The sequence below is a fragment of the Pteronotus mesoamericanus genome, unplaced genomic scaffold (genome assembly GCF_021234165.1).
Source record: "Pteronotus mesoamericanus isolate MK-2021 breed Mesoamerican mustached bat unplaced genomic scaffold, CSHL_Meso_final scaffold_36, whole genome shotgun sequence".
In the NCBI taxonomy this organism is placed as follows: domain Eukaryota; kingdom Metazoa; phylum Chordata; class Mammalia; order Chiroptera; family Mormoopidae; genus Pteronotus; species Pteronotus mesoamericanus.
Genome location: NW_026555313.1, coordinates 24377895 through 24383820, shown reverse-complemented (window position 1 = coordinate 24383820; position 5926 = coordinate 24377895). Strand labels below are relative to the sequence as shown.

At 38.5% G+C, this 5926-nt stretch overlaps 1 non-coding gene across 1 annotated transcript; it reads right to left on the bottom strand.

Moving 5' to 3' along the window:
- Positions 1 to 5477: 5477 nt before the first annotated feature.
- On the bottom strand, positions 5478 to 5662 carry LOC129086186 (small nucleolar RNA SNORA23). The gene has a single exon (XR_008530789.1). It is a non-coding gene; the product is annotated as a small nucleolar RNA SNORA23 (small nucleolar RNA).
- Between the last annotated feature and the right edge of the window lie 264 nt (positions 5663 to 5926).

Below are 5926 nucleotides of genomic sequence, written 5' to 3'. Positions count from 1 at the left end.
GGGTCACAAACTGACCATCCCTCCCCACACAGAAAAAAAAAAATCAAACATAGGTCATAATCCTGGGAATACACAGATCCAGTACTGGTCTGCTAATTTTCATTCCATTTGCACAAGGTAGGGTGGATCAGTACATCATAGTCACTCTACCCTGATTTCAGCAAGGCATTTGTCCAAATGTGGACAAGATAGAGAAATATGGGCTGCAAGGCTCAGCTCTGTGGGCTCAAAATATTTGTACTTTGGTGCCCTGAGGTTTCTAGTACAATTTTACAGAACTCTCTCGTTGGCCTAGCTTCTACTCTCCAATCATTTTTTTGAATGAAGAAATTGCACTTATTGAAACTTTATGGGTAAAACAGATAGAGGGGAGAGGAATTTAAAATATTCTGTGTAGTTGTATTGGTAATCCCAAAGGCCTATAAAAGATGGAAGATTATATCAAAACCAAAAATAAAATTTAACAGAGATGAATGTAAAGTCCTTTATTTAGGTTCAAAACCAGTCCCAAATATTTAGGATCAGAGATTCCTGGTTCAGGTGCTGGTCATGTATATTGTTTTATTGCCTACATGCTTAAAATGAGGAAACAGCTTTGGAAATTGCTTCAATTAACAGCACAGGCCAAGGCTTGTTAATTTAGCTGTTTGACTACATCAATGCCACCAGTTTGTTTCTTTTATATTTATCTTTCTTCTGTTTATATTGTTTTGTTTTTACACATCTCTATTCTGCTAGCCTCAGTCTAGCCTCCTTGCCTTCAAAATAACTCCCCTCATGGTCACAAGATAGCAACCACAGTTCCACGCATCATCACACCTAGGCTCAAATTTCTAATAGAAAAAGAGGCCAGACCTTCCTTTTAGTAGGGAGGAAGCTTTTCCCAGAAGTCCCCAGAAGGTTTCTTCTTAACCTCCTTAGCTAGAATTGCATCACATGCCCATGCCCTTGTCTAAATCATTCATTAGAAAGGGAAAGGGCTTACAACTCTTTAGACCAGTTATGATTCTCCTTCTGGCACATGGAGGAGGATAGACACTTTATTAAAATTGGGTTCTGAGTTAGGAAGGAGGAAATAGGGTGACAAATGTGGTTAAGTAAACAAAAGTTCCTGCTCTGATGGTAGAGAACTTTCCATCATTAGATGTGTTCAAGTAAAGATTGGATAAAACCAGCCAGAGATATAAAAGGAGACTCTGCCAGGTGGTTAGAGTTGGATGTGATGACCTTGAGGTCCTTTCCAGTCTAGAGGGTGCTCTTCTATAATTCAGTAATTCCATGTGGTTCACATATAGACACATTTCTTCAGCAAAAGACCATGTCTCTGACTGAGACCTCATTGAGTATGCCTTGTGACTACAGTAATTATATACAATCTTCATGCCCTAGGGGCTTCCCTCTATTCACACTGCTCATCCTTCTCTCTTAAAGACCCCCTTCCTGCCGGCTTCTTTCCACCTGATATGGGCAGCTCAGACTGTTTCAAGAGACTGAAATGAAGGAAGGCAAAGACAGAGCAGGAGCTTCTGGGCCAGTCTCCTGTACAAGCGTGGGCCCAACTAGGGATGGAATTAACACCCACAGCAGCAACAAACATCTGTGGAACCACTATTGTGTGTAAGAGAAAAGGAACCAAAGGAGAACTGTCCGTTTGACTTCTGACTCAGAAAGCTTACAGTATAATCAGAGGAAGGAGAGAGAATATATGATGGAACAAAAAAAATAGTCATTCTAATTTCAGAAAGAATATGTAAAACTGCAGCTAGATTTCTTGTATCCAAAAAGAAAAATAATAACCTAAGATTAGCACTCAGCATTAGAAGAGTGGAGACAGATAATAAGTACCCTAGGAACACAGGGGAAGAAAAACAGTGCTATCATAAATAATAGTATCTGACAATAGCAACAACAAAAATGGACACTTTCACATATGGTGAGGCCATCCCTTACTTGAGAGTGTCCCCAGCAGTTGTGTACCCCCACCAGGCAGACTGGGTGCCAAGGGATGACACAGGGGTTGTGCTGCACCTGCTCCTGCACTATGTGCCCACCTTACTTCTAGTGAGATGTTTACATCTTCGTTATACATATAAGAAGACATCACAATGTTTCTTTAAAATGCCACCTCCTAAATTTCTAAGGGTATTTTACTTGTTGGGTCAAGTGCTAGGAGCTTAATATATACTACCTAATATAATTCTCAATAATCTAAATGCTTTCTTGAAGTCCCTCTAAAGTTTTTGGAATTACTTTTTCCTTTAATATGCAGAAAAAAATGGTTCCACTCGACGTGCTCTCCAAGATTCTTCAGAGTTGCCAAAACCTGGCATTTTTAAAAAGTATTTTTATTTTTATTTTTATTTTTATTTTTTATGTAAATTTTATGGTTAAATCATGTTTATTCTATTACAGTTGTCTCAATTTTTACCCCTTTGCCTTTCTCCACCAATCTCACCCTGCTCTCCTCTCCCACAGTCAACTCACACTCTGTTGTCTACGACCATGGGTCATTCATATATGTTCTTTGTCTAGTCCCTTCCCCTTCTTTCCACCACTGTCCTCCTTCCCCATCCCCCCTGGTCACATTCACTATGCTCCATGTTTCCTTGCCTGTGGTTTATTTTGTTTGTTAGTTTATTTTGTTGAATAGATTCCCCTTATAGGTGAGATGATATGGTATTTGTCCTTCACTGACTGGTTTATTTCGCTTAGCATAATATTCTCCAGTTCCATTTGATGTCACAGAAGGTAGGAGTTCATTCTTTCTTTCTTTCTTTTTTTTAAAATACAGATTGATTTTATTTCTTTATTTTTTTAAAGGTCAAAATCCATTATAAAATATTAAAAAATTTAAATCCATTATAAAGTCTCAGCAATTACAACAACATGACACCAGCACAGAAATAATCAAGTAGATTAATGAAATAAAATGAGCATTCTAGAAACAAATGTATATATCTGTCTAACAATGTAATATATGATTAAGTCAATATTTCAAATCAATGGGGAAAATAAGGCTTATTCAACAAATAAGGTGCATGGATCATTTAATACTTGAAATAAAACAAATATAGAGGTCTATTTCACACATTGTACAAAAAATATTCAGGTGAGTTTAAAATCAATAGGAAAAATCTAAGGACTTTTTGGATAAAAATACAAAATATTTTTCTTAACCTGAAGTAAAATATTCAAACCCAGAAGCCATAAAGTAAAATATTGACAATATAACTACATTAAACATTTAAGACTACATAATAATTATCATATTAAAAAAAATTAAAGGACAAATAATAGAATAGGAAAGTATTTACAACACATCTAAAAAAGGGTTAATAATTTGTTTTTTAGGGCAAAAATTCTACAAACAGTTAATCAAAAAATAGATAAAGAATACCAACTCATTTAAAGCTTTTTAAAAATAATAGAAATAGGCAAGAAATGTACATAAGCAGGTTTGGTCTCAACAAATAATAAAGTAACAATTAAAATAACACTTCATTGTCACAATCAGATTAATAAGTCTTGAACACATTGGTAATATCAAGTATTGGTGACTGTGAAAGGAACTGGGTATTCATAGACTCTTTTTCTTCATCTTCTTAAAGCAGTCCCTTTAGCATATTTTGCAGTGCTGGTTTGGTGGAGGTGTATTCTTTTAGCCGTCTTTTGTCTGGAAAACTCCTTATTTCACCTTCCATTTTAATCGAGAGCCTTGCTGGGTAGAGCAGTCTTAGTTGCAGGCCTTTGCTTTTCATGACTTGGAATATTTCTGGCCATTCCCTTCTGGCTTGTGGTGCTTCTGTTGAGAAGTCAGCTGCTAGCCATATTGGGGTTCCCTTATATGTTACTACCTGTTTCTTCCTTACTGTCTTTAGGATTCTCTGCTTGTCTTTGATATTTGCTATTTTAATGATAATGTGTCTTAGAGTGGACCTCATTGGTTCTTCTTGAATGGGGTCCTCTGAACTTGCTGGACTTGCCTGACTTTTCCTCTCCTCTAATTGGGGAAATTTTCCATCATTACTTTGTCAAACAGATTCTCTATCCCCTCCTCCCCTTCTTCTCCTTCTGGCATCCCTATTATACGGATATTATTACGTTTCAGGTTGTCCTGCATTTCCCCCAATGCCTCTTCATTCTTTCTGAGTCTTCTTTAATTTTCTTGCTCTTTCAGGAGCTTTTTTCTCCAGCTCATTGATTCAATCCTCGTCTTCATCGAGCCTACTTTTGATTCCTTCTACTGTGTTCTTCAATTCAGAAACTGTATTCTTCATTTCCTCTTATCTCTTGTTGATAGTTTCTATGTCCTTTTTCATGCTGATATAGTTTGCAGTAAGTTCCTTGTAGTTTCCTTGCAGTTTTTGGTACTTCTCTCTGAGCTCACTGAGTTCATTGAGCTTACTTCAAACCATTGTTTTGAACTCAATATCTGATAGTTTCCTTGCCTCTATTTCATTTAGTTTTCTTTGTGGGGATTCCTCCTTTCCCTTCGACTGAGGGGTGTTTCTTTGTCTTCCCACTATTTGTGAGGCTCTGCTTTTTTTTTTTTTGCTTCTGCTTCTTAAAGTGATCTGTCTTGATTTCCTGACTTTGTTGTGTGAACTTTTATGGTAGGAGATCGCTGTTTTTTCTTTCTGGATTTGCCTCTGATGATGTCAGATGTTGACGTTGTCTGACCTTAGGCAGTCTGTTAGAGACTTTCTGGAATCTACTGTCTGTGGCTGTCTCCTTCATCTGTTAATCTAGTCACTCTGCACTCAGCGGTCAGGCTAGACACCATGGGGTGGGCAGAGTCCCTCCTGGGGGCAGGGATATTGGGTCCTCTCACACTGCTGCCTCTCAGGGGAGTGGCCTGCCTGAGCCAGATGGCTGCTGCCATATAAGGGAGAAGTCAGTACTGGGATCCTGCTGACTATTCTCTCAGTTCTCTCTCCAAAGCCTCCTTCCCCAGTCTCTCCTCAGGCATCTCTAGTCTACTCTGCCACCGCTTTTTCCAGAGCCCAACATAAATGGCTGCAAATAAAAATTTATGCAATGGCCCTTTATAAGGCTCTTTGTGTCTCCAGCTGTCTGTCTTTGGCAGAAAGAAACCCTGCTGCTTTTCGCAGCTGGCTGTTATCTGTGTACTTTTTGGGCTCTGGTGCTGTAGGCTGGAGATCCCCACTTATGGTTTAGACCCCGCTCATCTCAGGGGGATTCAACTGGCTGTTTCAATATCCTTCTAGTGTTGCCACCCATGTGCGCCCTGCTGGCCTTCTAAAGTCTCCTCTGCACTCATTACCAGTTAGATTGTGCTAATGCTGATTCTTCTGTGTGTCCGAGGTTATAAGGCTCCTCTTTCGCTATTGTTCAGTTGTTTGTTCCAGATGATTTCTCCACAGTTTAGTCGTAATTCCACATTGGTCCTGGAAGGAGGTCAGTGTTACCTCCACTCACTCCTCCACTATATTGTCTCCCCAAATTTTTATTTCTCTCTCTGTGTGGGAATTTGGAGGCTGACCAGTGTAAAATTATGTCTAGTGAGAAAACACTGGACCAATGCTATGATCCCAACTTACTCTTTGGCTGCATGATGTTAGTGTGGAAAGCAAAATCTGAATGCAAAACACAGACAGACATTGCTCTCAGACACAGATGAAAACTATGCACACATTACATCAGCCATAAAATTTTATTTTTAAATTATAGTTAACAAACAATATTGTATCAGTTTCAGGTATATAACATAGTAGTTAGGTGTTTACATAATTTACAAAGTGATCACCTTGATAAGTCTAGATCCCATCTGACCTACGGTTAACTTTTAAAAATACAATCAGCAGTCCCACATTTAAACTAAGCCTTTTTGGAATCTAAAGCTTGTGAACTCGGGGCTTGTGGAGAGATGACATTTAGTAAGAATGGCTCCTGGTTGCTAAATTTG